Below are 16816 nucleotides of genomic sequence, written 5' to 3'. Positions count from 1 at the left end.
GACCCCCTTTCTTGGCACTCACAAATAACCTCCCTCCTCAAATGGCTGACTGCTGACCTACCCTTGTGAGTCAGCCTGGCAGTATACCCCACTAATAAAGTCTTTTATGCCTGAACTAGGGTCTCACCCTTTCGGCCAATCTTACAATTACTATTATTATTAAATAATCACTCAGTAGATCAGTAATAACAAGATTAAATAAATGTGTGAGAAAAATGAGCTCATGTTATTTCAAACAATCAACACCAACAACCCAATAATAGAACATAAGACAATGATATTGTAGTAGTTCCTTTATGCACATAAGAAAACATACTCAGAGTAGTTAAGAAATTTGCTCAAGGACATGGAGTAAGTAAGTGGAAGAGTTAATATGAGTCCAGACAGAAAATGTGAACAGTTTGCATTAGAAATTCATTTTTTTAGGAATTTATCCTAATGAGATCATCAGATTGCAAAAGGATATGTACACCAGAGTATTTATTCATCACATCATTTTTACAACAGCATTATTTAGAAGCCACATAAATATGCATCATAGAGATTGGTTAAGTTAATGATGGTACATGCATTATGAAATTTTAAGCAGCTATTAAAATAATAATGTAGCTCACTCATTTACATGGAAAATGCTTGCAACATGCAATTGGATACTAATAAATTATAATTAAACAGAGAGGACTGACAAAAAGCATTAATCTCCTTTCTCAAAAGACAACTAAAATAACGGTAACTGAATTATGTGTGACTATATGTGCCTCTGTGCGTGCGTATCCTTAAAAGGAAAAAACAAAACAGAACAAATTAAAATAAAAAAGAGTACAAAAACACAACAGATTAATGTATGATGACAACACTTTTTTTTTTCTTGCTTTTTAGGGCCACACCTGTGGCATATGAAAGTTACCAGGCTAGGGGTCTAATCAGAGTTGCAGCTGCCAACCAATACCACAGCCACAGCAATGCAGGATCTGAGCCATGTCTGTGACCTATACCATAGCTCATGGGAATCCCGGGTCCTGACCCAATGAGTGTGGCCACAGATCGAACCCACATCCTTATGGATACTAGTGGGGTTTGTAACCTGCTGAGCCACAACAGGAGCGCCCAACAACACATTTTTGGTCTTGCTACTGCATTTAAATGAATAACGAAGATTACTGTTCCATGACAGCAGAAATCTTTGAGGAGGAAGAAACTGGAAATATTCCAGTCCCTGGTGAGGCTTAAAACGTCGCATTTTAAAGGAATTAGTAATTTTGGAAAAAGTAGCAAAAGAAATATATATAAACATATTCTATGAATTGATTCAGTTGTGAAAATATTTATACAATAACAATATAGTCAGGTTTTTTTTACATTTATTTTCCATGGACATTTGTGGCAGCCTGGTGAAACCTATGGACCCTTTCTTAGACTAATGTTTTCAAAGGCAGAAAAGATAATGTTACAAAGGAAACTAGTTATATTTAAATACTATTCATAATTAAAAGTATTTATATTACTGTTGGTGACACAATCACAAATACTTCCAAGGCTCCTTAGTTTTTGTTTACATTCATATATTAAGAAAATGTTGAATTTCAGATAGAAATTAATATAAATGGAGATGGAAGTATTTTCCTCATTCAGGTCACAGAGTTACTGAATTCAATTTATTGGTATCTTTGGACCCCAAGTTAAAGATGGCTGAAATATTTATTAATAATTTAAATAAATTACAGTTCAAATAAAAATGTGATCTATCTATACAGGGAAATGTGGAGAATGGAAGACAACTAAAATAGGTGAATGCAAACACCTCTGGGGACAACCACTGGAAAATAGGAAGAAATAAGGTAAGAGTTTTTTTGTTTTCTAAAACCACTTGATTTTAACTATTATAAATTTTACCTTCTAATAAATAAAATATTTTGTTAAAAGTCATTGAATTGCATGAATAATTTTATCCTATTTGTGTAAATGACATGCATGTGTTAAAAGACATCTGCAAGAAAAATGATAAAGATGTTAACAGTGATTCGTTTATGGATGAAATTTCCAGACCACAGGAAAACAGAAACAAGGATATGTAGATAAAATACTGCCTGCCATTTCAGTAAACAAGGAATGTTGCCTGCCATCAAAGCATCAGCCATGGCAGCCATCCCTGACAGTGTACCCTGAAGGGGATTCAGGATGGAGAAAAACAGGATATTGGCCCTAGATAGTTAAGATGAGTATCAAAGGAATAATTTCAAAGAGCCCTGATTCTTGCATTTTCTAATACATAGAAAAGTGCTAAAATCATTAATTTGAGATGTCTGTATTCCTGATTAGGAGTAATCTTTTGATGTCTGACTGAATGTTTAAGCAAAAACACCTATATACCCTGGCTCCTCCTTTACCTCTTGGAGTTTCCTGAGAAGCTGTCTTCTGGACTACACTCCTCAGTAAGCTCCCCAAATAAAAAACACAACTCACAACTTTTAGGTCGTGCATTTAAAAAGATTTTTTTTTTTTCACTTGACAGTTATTGGGAGAGGTGTAAGAAAGGGCAAAGATGAAAGGCAATGATCCTTGTCATAGAAATGTTAGGATTTGAGGTATATTAAAATATCCACATAAAGATTATAAATTTGCTATTTGGTTGGAGCTAAGAGCAGAAGTTTGGGGAGCAAATATATATTTAGTAGTCATAAATATTTTGTGAACTGAAGTTTGGTTCTTGCCATTAACCTCTATATGAATTAAATCATGAGCCACTACAGCTGCTGACCTGACCTGTGGCACCCCCTAAGCAGAGCTCAGGGTGAAAACCAGGAGCGAGGCACTCTGTGCTCTAGGAAAACTGGAAGAAGAGGTCTTCAGATAGTCAGATATTTTTAGGAGAAGATTTTTGTGCCAAATTCTTGCATCTTCTCATATGTAGAAAAACACTAAAATCCTTCATGGTGATGGCTGCTCCTTGTGACTGGTAATAACCTTCAGGAGATCAGCAACAAACTTTGTAAAGTATATGTATGGCCCTATGCACCTCGCCCTCACCTTATCATATCCTGTTCTGCCCCCTTTCCTCTTTGGGTGGTATTTCAAGTATCTGAAATACCTTGCCTGGTCTGCAGTTAAGGATAAAACAAAGAATGTCACCGTCATCTGTGAATGCAGTCACCATGGAAGGTGAGAGCCCATGTGTCCTGCAGGCGTGAAAACTCAGGATACCAGCCCTGATAGCTGAGGTGCATATCAAAGGAATGATTTCAGTGAGCCCAGGTCTCTTTTGTTCCTTCTATCTGCAGCCTTCCAGTGGTTTTTCACGGCTACCTGAGATGCTGTCTCCTGGGCTTAAGTTCTAATTTTGCCCCACATAAAACTTAACCCTCAACTTTCTGGCTGTGCATTTTTTTATGTTGACAATCTTAAGTGAAATTATGGGTTTGACCCATGGAAGAAGGATGAATCTAGAATATGCCAGGTATGACCTCTGTCTTGAAGATATTCTGGTTAAAAGTGAAAAAGGACATCAACTAACTTTAAAAATGTAATTTTTTGCATGTTAAATATTCAGTAAAAGATCTCCTTTTAAGCCTGGGCTAATGCACAGAGTCACGTAATATCACAAATCTTTTTAGCTCTGACTTCAACTCTGCGGTTTTAATTTTAGGCAGGCATCGTGCATGTGTGTGAAGCTGTCCTCAGTCTTGCCAGGACTACATTCGAAAAGAGGAAAAGAGTTTCCTCTTGAACCAAAACTTTGTATTGGAAAAATAACTACGGCAGAAGGTACAGAGTATCAGCCTTGTTAACCACCCCAGCTGGTAAGGAAATCATGACCTGCTGATTGAAATCTCTACCAGATAATAGAGGATACATTTCTCAGAGAAGAATTGGTTGATGACAATTCAACCAAAAGATGACAGAAGGCAGAGGCATGTTGTATAGGGAAAAGCAAATGTAATCTACCAGAGATTATTCAGAATGTCAAATACTATGGGATTCTGTGTTTAGGGGAACAAACAGGAAGGAATTAGATAAATACAACTGGAAACAAACAAACAAAAAAATCCTGAGCTACTGTAAACAGTAAAAAAATATATATATATTTATAACAGATTGATATAATTTTTTTTTTTTTGTCTTTTTTAGGGCTGCACCCACAGCATATGGAGGTTCCCAGGCTAGGGGTCTAATTGGAGCTACAGCTGCCAGCCTAGGCCAGAGACACAGCAATGCTAGATCTGAGCCATGTATGCGACCTACACCACAGCTCAGGGCAATGCCAGATCCCTGACCCACTGAGCGAGGCCAGGGATCGAACGCACAACCGCATGGTTCCTAGTTAGATTCGTTTCTGCTGCACCACAATGGAAACTCCAGATATAAATTTTTAATAAAGGTCTCTGAATCAACAATTTTACTGAACAAAAAGAAAACTAACCTGACATATCCTAAATGGATTATTTTAAAGGTAGTATTAGTGAATAAATATTTTCACTATTTTTTCTTTTTTTGATCTTTTTAGGGCTGCACCTATGGCATTTGGAGGTTGCCAGGGTAGGGTTTGAATCTGAGTTGTAGCCACTGGCCATAGCAACTCCAGATCTAAGCCACATCTGTGACCTACAGCTCACAGCAATGCCATATCCTTAACACACCGAGCAAGGCCAGGGATCAAACCTTCATCCTCACGGATACTAGTTAGATTCGTTTCCACTGAGCCATAATGCGAACTCCTGTTTTCACTATTTTTAACAAAAATACGAAACTACTACTTTTATCAAACTAAATTATGACAGCACTATACTCAAATGATTAATCACAAATTCTGACTAAAAATGAGACACTAGTATTTTTTTAAATTTTTTTTTTCTTTGTCTTTTGTCTTTTTTTTTGAGGGCCACACCTGAGGCATGTGGAGGTTTCCAGGCTAGGGGCCTGATCGGAGTGGTAGCCACTGGCCTATGCCAGAGCCACTGCAACACCAGTCCGAGTCGCATCTGCAACCTATACCACAGCTCATGGCGATGCCAGATCCTTAATCCACTGAGCGAGGCCAAGGATCGAACCCGAAACCTCATGGTTCCTAGTCAGATTTGTTTGCACTGAGCCACGATGGGAACTCCTACACTAGTATTTTTTAATGCAAGCACAACTGTAAACCAGATACTCAAACAAAATTACTGGATTAATATAATAACTGCCCCTTCAGCCTACTGTTGAACTGAAAAGAAAGAAATTCTGCAGAGGGCAAAAATTAGAAGTAATTGAAAAGCAGAATGGTACATTTAGGTTGAGTTACTCTGCTGATGTTTGAAGATACTAGTTTAAAAATATCCAAAGGTCATGCAAAGATGTGGTGAAAGGAATAGAAAAGAAGATCTTCTACTTAGTATGGAGACTCCTTAAAATGCTAAATCTTCAGTGAGCTCACAGGCAAAGAGAGGTGATGGGGTGGTGTTTATTTGTTTGTTTTTTTTACAAAGTTCTAGACAATGAAACACAATCAAACAAAAAGATTATCATATGAGGATTTAACACCACAGTCCTGTCTTCATCGAATTTTGAGGTATGCATTTATAATACCTCTAAAGTCTAGGACATCTTAATCTCGAAACTTTAATTTTTAAAAGGCTATGCTTGAGAACTCCCAGAAATTCTGAGCCAAAAAAAAAAAAAAAAAAAAAATAGACTCCATTGTCAATACAGGCCCTTAGGATTTCTCAAGATTTTGTTTACCCAAGGAAATGCTTTGTACTCTCACCAGCTATTTCAGACCTTTATCTACCCTCTCGCTAAATCTCTCTGCCTACTTATATGCTTGTTGTGAACTTGATCACTTATGTGCAATCAGAAAAAGCTGCATACTTATCCATGACATGGGAGAACAACTGAAATCTGTAGAAAAGAAGTATTTTTCAGATAGCCCCTCACAGTCAAGGTAGTTACAGTACTCAAACAGAGAGACAGGACTATGTCTCATTTCTGTTCAGTTAAAATTCTTCTTCTCGTAGCCTGTGTTTAAAGAAAAGTTCTATCAATCTGTAAACTCAAAAATGGCTTAAAATGGTATACTGCATTTCTTCTAGCTCCAAATTTACTCTTTATGATGAATATAAAACCTGGCAGAGAAAGTTAAATTTCCTAGCTCAAATGACAATATTTTTTTTAAAGAGCAGCTCCAGGTTATTTAATGAAAATTGCTATATTATAACATTTAATCTAATACTAATCTATTGTAAATGCCTCAGCTCTAACTCAAGTGAAATTACATTGCTCTTTTTTAGCTCCAAATGATAGATAAGAAAAATAAAATCATTCAAATTCATAATAGCTGTAATTATAATAGCATGTTCTTCTCTTACATGTGAACCGAAGTAAAAAATTTATGTGACAATAGAAATGAAGATTTATGACAATTTTTTCTAAATTAATATTACTATAAATAATTTCAAATGTCATTTTTTTAATTAAACAAGTAAGTTTTAACCTTTAATATGTGCCAGACAGTGTACTAATACGTGGGAGATATTTTTCTGAAGTAAGCCATTACTTGTTTCTTTGCATTTCTTTCAGTAAGGGTATGATTCTGAAATGTCACTGAGGTAATTTTAGGTATTATTTCACACTTTTTCAAGTGGGGGATGATTATGGGTTCATCATCATGTCTTAGCACATATTCAAATATCAGTAGAAAACCTGCAGTTTGGAAAGCAAGTGTGCTGCCTGAGTGAGTATAAAAGAGGACAATTTTAATTTTCTGTGCTGTAGTGTGATGTAGTTTTATGGGTTAGGAACTTTCACTGTTACAAAGGTCAAATTTAGTCGAGTCATGAGATTTTGGAGAACCTCATTTGAAAAACATATTCATAATAATTCTATAACATGTTACCTAAGAATATTCCAAATTACTAAACTGAGGTAGAAAGTGTAGCTGGAGAATATCAGATAAGATTGTAATGGGGCTCTGACACTAGCTGGTTCTTTTACTTTCCAATTGCTGCAACAAATTACACAAAATTAGTGGCTTAAGGTAACATAAATCTATTTTCTTTAATTTCTAAAGATTTAAAGTAAAAAAAAAAAATGAGATTTAAAGGGCTAAAATCAGGAGTTCCCATCGTGGCACAGTGGTTAAGGAATCCGACTAGGAACCATGAGGTTGCGGGTTCAATCCCTGGCCTTGCTCAGTGGGTTAAGGATCTGGCATTGCCAAGAGCTGTGGTGTAGGTCACAGATGCAGCTTGGATCCAGCATTGCTGTCTCTGGTGTAGGCCGGCAGCTACAGCTCTGATGAGACCCCTAGCCTGGGAATCTCCATGTGTTGCAGGTATGACCCTAGAAAAAAACAAAAAATAAAATAAAATAGCAGAAGCTAATTAAAAATAAATAAATAAATAAAGGGCTAAAATCAAAATGAAAGCAGAGCTGCTTTTGTTTTGAAGGTTCCAGGGGAAAATCCCTTTCTTTGCCTTTTCCAAATTCTAAAGGATGCCTGTATTCTTAGGCTTATGGCTTCTTCCTTCATCTTTAAAGTGTAACATCATCAAATCTCTCCTCTAATTTTTCCTCTTTCATCACATCTTCCTCCTTTACAGAGCATCCTGCTCTTCTGACCCTCCCGTCTTCGGTTTATGAGAATCCTTGTGATTTTATTGGGTCCACCCAGATGATCCAGGACAATCAGCCCATCTCAGAATCCTTAAGTTAATCACATCTTTTGCCACAATATTTTCACTCCTTTGCCCTCTAAGGTAAATATTCACGGATTCCAGGGGTCAGAATGTGGCTATCTTTGTGCATTATTCAGCCTAACAAAACATGTGAACTCGGACAAGCAATTTCAGTTGATCTTAATTTTCTTATCACAAAAATGAAAGTATCAACAGCACTGACGTTCTGAGCAAAGTATGAGTATGTGTGTATATATTCATGTACATCTATCACTGTATGTATATCACTGATTATATATCTATATTTCTGTATTCTAGGAGTTCCCTTTGTGGTTCAGTGGTAACAAACCCGACTAATGACCATGAGGATGCGGGTTTGATCCCTAGCCTCGCTCAGTGGGTTAAGGATCCGGTGTTGCCTTAAGCTGTGGATGTAGGTCACAGACACAGCTCAGATCCCATGTTGCTGTGGCTGTGGTATAGGCTGGCAGCTGTAGACCCCAGCCCAGAAACTTACATACACCACAGGTGCGCCCCTAAAAAGCAAAATATATAGATATATATATGTATTTCTGTATTCTATATATCTAACTAGCTATTTATGGTCTAATGATCTATCATCTATTATAAAACTGTGCCTGACATACTGTGACACAAGGCTTATGTAATTGCTAGTTTTATTATAAGTTTGACTATAAACTGAATTTTACTTTTAAATAACTGAGGATTTCTCAAAATTAGAAAAAAAAACTAGCACCTTAAAAATAGATTACTGATAAATATTTCAGACTCTGAAAAATATTACTATGAAAAATAATAATGGTTAGCATCTGCTTGTATTATTTTATTTGAATACTTTTACTCTATCTCCCATTCTTATTTTCATCCATCTCCCCATGCCTTAAATATTTAACATTCTTATATTTCTGTGTGTCTTTGAGATTATATAGTACTAATTTGAGTGTACATTTATTTATTTATTTAGTCTCTTTAGGGCTGCACCAGTGGCATATGGAGGTTCCCAGGCTAGGGGTCAAATTACAGCCTATGCCACAGCCACAGCAACGCGGGATTCCAGCTGCATCTGCAACCTACACCACAGCTCGCCGGAACTTTAACCCACTGAGCAAGGCCAGGGATCAAACCTGCATCCTCATGGATACTAGTCAGATTCCTTTCTGCTGATCCACAATGGGAACTTTCCCATTTATTTTTGATTTATATAAATGGTACTTCTCTGTAGTTTCATCGTCTTGCTTACATTTTTCACACAATGTTATTTTTTTTGCAAGCTCTGAATAAAAGTATAATCTCTGAAATGATGTGACACAGTTGGTAATGTCTCTACTACTTAATACTCATGTACTGTCATGTAATACTGGGAAAATTGCATAATCTCTTTGATGCTTGGCATTTCTAGGTTACTTCATCTAACTGTATCCTCAACATGTAACTTTTTTTTTCTCCTACTGATGTACTATTAAGCCTTCTCTAAAAAACACTATAATGAAACTCCCTGTTCATGTTTATTTGGATGTGTGCTTGAAATATTATGAGACACAGATGAAAGAGTGGAACATAATGGCTCTTAATTTATGTACATAATTTCAGTAACAACAGTTTATTTTCATAATGTTTTCATTAAAAATAGAGAAATCTGATGTCTTCTTATGTCCTGATCAACTTTAATTCTATGATACTCCTATAACATGCCATAGTGATCAGTGTAAATTGGTGTTATGCCATTATTTCAGATTTGCACTTTACTTCTAGGCAGTTTAAATATTTAGTTGAGCATTTGCTAGCAATTCAGGTATTTATTTCTGAGATTTGATTGCTCATTATTTTTCCTTTGGTTGTCTCTTCTCTTTTGGTGTTGATTTGCAGCAATTCTTTATATACTGTATATATTAATATCTTTCGAGTTTTTGATATTGGTACTCTTTCAGTCTTTTCTATTCATGTTGCCTCTGGTGTCCTTTCTAGATAATGTATTTTAATGTAAAAAACATATATATCCTGATATCATGTGTTGTAAATTTGATCAGTTCCAATAAGTCATTTCTGTAAGGCCACACAATGATGCAGGTTCAATTTCTTCTGTTGGTTTTACAATTTCACAGATTTAATCTTCACATTCAAAGTTTAGTTTGTTTTTAGTAAAGGGTTTGTAGAGGGATTCTGGCTACAGTTTTTCCATGAGAGAGAACTTGTCTCAAACGAGAGACAAGATATCAAAGATATTCTCTCTTTTTTCAACTATAATACAATGTTATTTCTATTATACATAAATTTCCACTATTTTCCTGGATTTATGTCTCGTTTCTCTTTATTTACTGGAGTTTGTTGCAATGTGCTATTAATTTATTTCTTAAATTATTTTCATTATTACTTGTACATCTTTGCAAAAATAGGGTGAGTTTAATCTCTTCTTGTTCTCTCTTAAAATTCCTTTAGCTGTGCATGGACATTTGTTTTTTTCCAACTATAATCTTAATTAGAATGGCATTAAATGCATAGATTGATTTGGAGACACTTAGCATATTTACAATTAATATTTTTAGATATCAGACCTGAAAAGAGTATGTCTCTTCATGTGTTCAGTCCTTTTATGTCCTCAAATAATTTTACAAATTTTGTTCACTAAGGACTTTGGAACTTCTCATTCGATAAAAATATTAGGTGCAATATTTATTTTATTGCTTCTGGGAAAGGCATCTAACCTTCCAATACATTTTCTATTTGGCACTTATTGGTGTAAAGGAATGAAATCTATTTAGAGATTATTTCAATAGTTATTTTAAATAAATCCTATTAGTAGTTTGTATGCAGATTTTGTTCAGTTTTCTTTGCAGTTGTTATAGCACTTACTCCTATTTTTGTGCTGTTTATGACCAAGTTCTCTCAAAATGAAAAAGGACAGGCAAATTTGTTTCGAAACTTAAAGAAACGTGCCTTAAAGTGCTCTTTTTTTTTTTTTTTTTTTTTTTTTTTGGTCTTTTTGCTATTTCTTTGGGCCGCTCCCGCGGCATATGGAGGTTCCCAGGCTAGGGGTCCAATCGGAGCTTAGCCACCGGCCTAAGCCAGAGCCACAGCAACGTGAGATCCGAGCCGCGTCTGCAACCTACACCACAGCTCACGGCAACGCCGGATCGTTAACCCACTAAGCAAGGGCAGGGATCGAACCCGCGACCTCATGGTTCCTAGTCAGATTCGTTAACCACTGCGCCACGGTGGGAACTCCTAAAGTGCTCTTTTAAGAATACTTGTAGCTAGAAGTTTTGGGAAGGTACATTTTTTTATCAAGTCAAAGAACTTTGTCATTTTTCCTATCTGGGAATTTATTTAATTTATCGAAAGATTTTTCTCATAGAGTATTAATGCAGAAAATTATATGATTTAGTTTTCTTATGTTGAAATGTTCTACCTTTATTTAGAATTAAATGTTTTTTTAAAATATTGTCTATTAAATTAGTTAATGCTCTAATTGGAGTATTTTAATATTCATATGTAAAATTTGTCTCATTTTTTTATTGTGTCCTGGCTTTATCCAATGTGTTGTCAGGGTTTGAATGGCCTCTTAATGGCTTGAACATATTTTTCTTTCATTTATTTCTACAGTTTTAATAATGAAATAGTTTATGTACACAAAACTAGGATTTAGTGAGAGTCTGGAGAATTTAGAATTAACACCTGAATAGAGACATTAAAACAAGATAAAAAGCACTAAACAGGAGTTTCCACTGTAGTGCAGTGGGTTAAGAATTCAACTGCAGCAACTCAATCCTCTGCAGAGGTATGGGTTTGATCACCAGATTGGTGTAGTAGGTTGAAGGATCCAGTTAAAGGATGCCACAGCTGCAGTGTAGGTCACAGCTGCAGCTTGAATTCAGTCTCTGGCCCGGGAACTTCCATATGTCATGGGCGTGGCCAAAAATACAAACAAAAACAAAGAAACAAAAAAACAAAAAGATAAACAAACCAAGAATAAAAGACCTACATAGATGATGAGAAAAAGAAAAATGGGTTTGAATCCATTTGGGGCCACCAAACCAGAGGAAAGCGTTCAGGACTGTCTTTGTCCTGGTTGTCAGCCTGGAAGTGATGCCGCAGAGCATAAGAGACTTACTTGTATTTTTACACCCCACTAGGCCTAAAAATAAACGTAGGGCCTTAAAGATAAAACTCAGTTTTAATGCTAAAAAATAGTACCCAGAAAAATCTCTCTCCACGTTGGCCCATGACTCCCAAATTCTACATTCTAAGGTTACTGTGAATAAGAAAAAAACAATCTTGGTTTTGAATCTTTAGGGTTAGGAGTAGGGTTAGGGGTTGGGTTAGGGTTAGGGTTAAGGTCGTGAAAATATCTCAGCCATAGGTCTGAATGCTTGGGTCCTGAGAACCCTAATAACAGCAAGTAAAGAGCCTCTGAAGAAAGACACCATTATTCTAGGTCTCGAGATATATTAAGTAATAATTTCAAGATAAAATGTTAAAAACAAAATATAATGTCCATAGAGTTCCTGTCATGGCTCAGTGGTTAATGAATCGGACTTGTAACCATGAGGTTGCGGGTTTGATCCCTGGCCTCACTCAGTGGGTTAAGGACCTGGTGTTACTGTGATCTGTGGTGTAGGTCACAAGACATGGCTCAGATTGCTGAGGCTCTGGTGTAGGCTGGCAGCTACAGCTCCAATTAGACCCCCAGCCTGGGAACCTCCATATACCATGGGTGCGGCCCTAGAAAAAGACAAAAACAGACAAATAAATAAATAAATAAATACACACACACACACACACACACACACACACACACACACACACAACACACTCCTAATGCCCAGAACAGTAACGAGGTATACAAAGAGAAAAAATATTGAAAAGCAATTGGAATGTGAACAAGGGGTGAATAATAAATTTCAGTTTTGAAAATGACCGGGCACAGTGCTGAAAATTAAAAAAACAAAAAGAAAAAACACCCAAAACTGTCAACAGGGATTCTACATCCAGCTAAATTAGCTATTCTCCAACAGCAAAGGTAAAATTTGCCCATTTCAGAAATTTTTCAGCCTTCTACTTTTCTCTCAAAGAACTGTGCTGAATTGCTATATCACACATTAGTTCAATAAAAAAGAAAATTTCTATGGAGTATCTGTGAAATGCTGCCATTAGCCTTTTAGAATGGATTACTGTTCAAAATGTTAATATTTTATTTTAGAATAAAATTTAGATTTATAGAAAAGTTCTAAAGCCTATAAAGAAAGTTTCCACATATTTCTCACCCAGTTTCTCATATCCTTAACATCTAACGTTGCCATAGTCAGAACTAGGCAACTGACATTAGTGTATTACTTTTAACTACATTCTAAGTTATATTTTTATTTCAGTAACTCTTCCACTGATGTCTTATTTCTCTTTTAGGAACAATCCAGGACACTACATTGTAATTAGTCCTCACAACTTCTCAGTCTCTACTGAGTTTCTAATTGTTTCCTTATTTTTAATGAACATGGGAGTCTTAAGGAATACTAGCCTGGTATCCTGTAAAAGGCTGCGTATCTTGGATTTTTTTTTTTTCACTTATTAGACAAAGGTAATGGATTTGGGGGAAAGAATAGAGATGAAGTGCCTTTCTAGTCATATCATATCCAGGTAATTGAGATTCACATATCACTGGTGATGTGAACTTTCATTACCTAGATAAATTAATGTTTGCCAGTAAAAGTCGTATTTAAGTTCACAGTTTTGTCCACTGTACAGTAAGTATTTTCAAGAGCCATTACCCACAACCCTCAAAGACTCTCAAGATCATGAAAATAATATATTCTATTATTTCCTATATTCTGTAATGACTTTTTGTATCTCAAACGCATGATAAACTGGTAAGTTAGGGATTAATTGTCATTTGAGGGATGAACAAATAGGTAAGGCAATGTCAAATACTGTGGTCCAGGACAAAGTTACAGAGCAAGTAGAGGAATTGTACAAAAACCAAAGTTTTCATTCCCTCATTGATCTTGTATCATAAAACTTTTACTTCGGAAATTTTAGACACGAGAATCATCATCCTACTATGCTTCCTCAGCATGATCACTGTAAACACAACTGTGCAATCAAGCAAAGTTTAGTGTGGGTCCTTCATGGAGAGTCCATCAGATAGCAGAAGACCCATCATCCACAACCATCAGCATTTAATCTTTGAATTCATGTCCCTCTGTGCACTTTTTCTTATTTCAAGTTTAACGTTATATATCTGTCAAAGTGTGGCTTTTCTTGGAGCCAAAAGCTTTTTCCATGTTCTCTAGATGAACCTTTTCTGTACTGTCAAAATGAACTTTTCAAGGAACAAATAACCAATAAATGACTACTGCTACCAAACAATAGCAAAGAAAAAAAAAAAATGTAGCAAGTCTGTGAGGAAAGAAATGCAAGTTTAAGGTAAAATATTCCAAATCTCATTTTTTTCAAAAAGATATGCAGTATATAACCAAAAGAATATATTGGAAAATACTTGTCTAATCACTTACATGTAATAAAAGAAGATGTTTATTATTTCCATTAAGAACGAAGTTGTTTGGTGATGTCAACAGCTTATAAGAAGATTGCATTAAAATGAAAATCACGATTGTCAAAGTAAAAACCACATTGTGAGTAATGACTGGAACTAATGCTGTAGAAATTCCAATTAGAAATTCATAGACTCTCTTGAAAAACATCCTCGAAACACAAAAGAATAAAGTGGAGAAATGCAATTAAAAATGATATGATGGCCAGATCTTAGAGACAAAACTTAAATATATATTCATAAAACAGAAAGTATCCCAAATGAATGAAGCAATAATCAAGGGTACACATCTAGGGGAAAATTTTGTAAATGCAGAAGGATAACTATACTATGTCAGGTAAATTTCATAAATGATACAGACACTCTCAATTGTTTCCTCAATACTGCTAAAGGAAAAAACATTGAAAAATACAATTGTTTAGATAAATTTCTATGTCTTTGTTAAGATCCTAGGGTAAAAATATTTTTGATTTGACTTAGTTCAAATATTACCAAATAATCATTTATTTATAAATTGTATAGACTATTCTTTAGAATATACACACAAAGAACCCGATTCATTTAAATGAAATAGCCAAACTAATCATGACATACAACCAGGAAATCAGTAGGAAGGGATAAATACATGGATAAATTTTACCTATGAATAGAGGTAAAAATGTATATAATGTAATATGAAACAGGATTCAGAAATATATTAAAGTTTCCATAACAGAAAAGTTTTCTTAGAAATTTTATTGAGAACATATACCATCATTATATCAAATTTTAAAGTTTCAAACATACGTGACACAATTCACAACTACTTATTTAGAAAGTAATTCAATAAGTAGAAATAAAAGGATTTTTATACACTAAAAAGAATATAAAATTTAATAATTATCAGTGTAATGGTAGGTATCTAATAAAAAGTGGACACGAAATGTACATTCCTATGTACATATTCCTTCAGGAAGTTCTAAATGAAGAATAGGAACATGAGTTAAAACACTTTGAAAAGGAGGAAATATGTTTACTCATCATATGAGATGAATTTTGATTTATAGTTCACTTTTTAAATGAGACCAGCTGTGCTAAAATTCTAGCTCCAGCTTTCTTTCTGTATATTCATAAACTAATTTTAAGCCTCAAGTTCCACATCTGAAAAAAGGAATAGTCACACTCACATCATAAATTTGTTCTATTAACTTTGGGCAACCCAAGTATTTTAACAGAGAAAGTGACAGACTAGGTTTTAAATGTAATTTTAAAATATTATGCCTATTTTAATTATTTTATTACTATTATTATTTACTTATTTATTTATTTATTTGTCTTTTTTGCCTTATCTAGGGCTGCTCCCGTGGCATATGGAGGTTCCCAGGCTAGGGATCGAATCGAAGCTGTAGCCACCGGCCTAACACCACAGCCACAGCAAAGCGGGATCTGAGCCACGTCTGCAACCTACACCACAGCTCACAGCAACGCCAGATCCTTAACCCACTGAGCAAGGCCAGGGACCAAACCCGCAACTTTATGGTTCCTAGTTGGATTTATTAACCACTGCGCCACGACGGGAACTCCAGCTTTTAATTATTTTTAATCAAGAAAATAGCTGATAGACTTAAAAAGAAAGTTCACAATTTTGACTAGATACCAACATTTTCAATAGATTTTGCATATACCAATTTAAAATTGGAAAATATATTAGAAAACAAGTTAATCTGATAACATGTTTGATAATACAAACAAAATTCTGAAATGCTTATCCTTATAAATGTATAAATCACTCAGTATATGAAACATCACCAGCTATTACTGAATGACATAAAAATGGAAAAGAATGGGAATATTCACTATATTTGCAAACATAAAGACTGTGTACACCATTAATTCTTTTCATTTAAACCTTTAATGAGAAAGTTTTCTCTATAAATATTTATAAAAATTTTATATTAAAACTTTACCTAAATAACAAGTTCCTAAAGTTCATTTGTAAAAAAGCAAAAAATGAGCAAAAAAATAAAATAAGAAATATTTAAGAGGTGAATTACCTTGTAAGATATTACATATACAATGTCACAATACAATATCTGACATGCATATAATATTTTATAATTATGAATACCATGAACAATAATAAAATAAGAAGCCATAAGCCTATTACCCACTCAAGGCAGTGTATTACTGTCAAAACTTTGACCTCCTCTATGCTTCTAGTTCCCAAACTTTTACCTTATTCCAACTACAGAAATAACTATTCTGTAATTTATTTTCTTAATATTTATTTGAAAAATGGGCAAAAGACCTGATCAGACATTTCTCCAAAAAAGATATACAGATGGCCAGCAAGCACATGAAAAAATGCTCAACATCACTAATTAGTAGAGAAATGAAAGTCAAAACCAGAATGAGGTACCACCTCACACCTGTCAGAATGTCTATCATTAACAAATCAACAAATAACAAATGCTGGAGAGGGTGTGGAGAAAAGAGTACCCTCCTACATTGTTGGTGGGAATGTAAACTGGTACAATCACTATGAAAAACAGTAGTGAGGTACCTCAGAAAACTAAATATAGAACTACCATATGACCCAGCAATCCCTGTGACTCTTGGGCAT

This window comes from Sus scrofa, chromosome 8, assembly GCF_054392235.1.
Source record: "Sus scrofa isolate SSC_HxYL_T2T_F1_AM1 chromosome 8, Sscrofa_HxYL_maternal_Yorkshire_Landrace_v2.0, whole genome shotgun sequence".
Taxonomy (NCBI): Eukaryota; Metazoa; Chordata; class Mammalia; order Artiodactyla; family Suidae; genus Sus; species Sus scrofa.
This window is presented reverse-complemented; position numbering follows the sequence as displayed.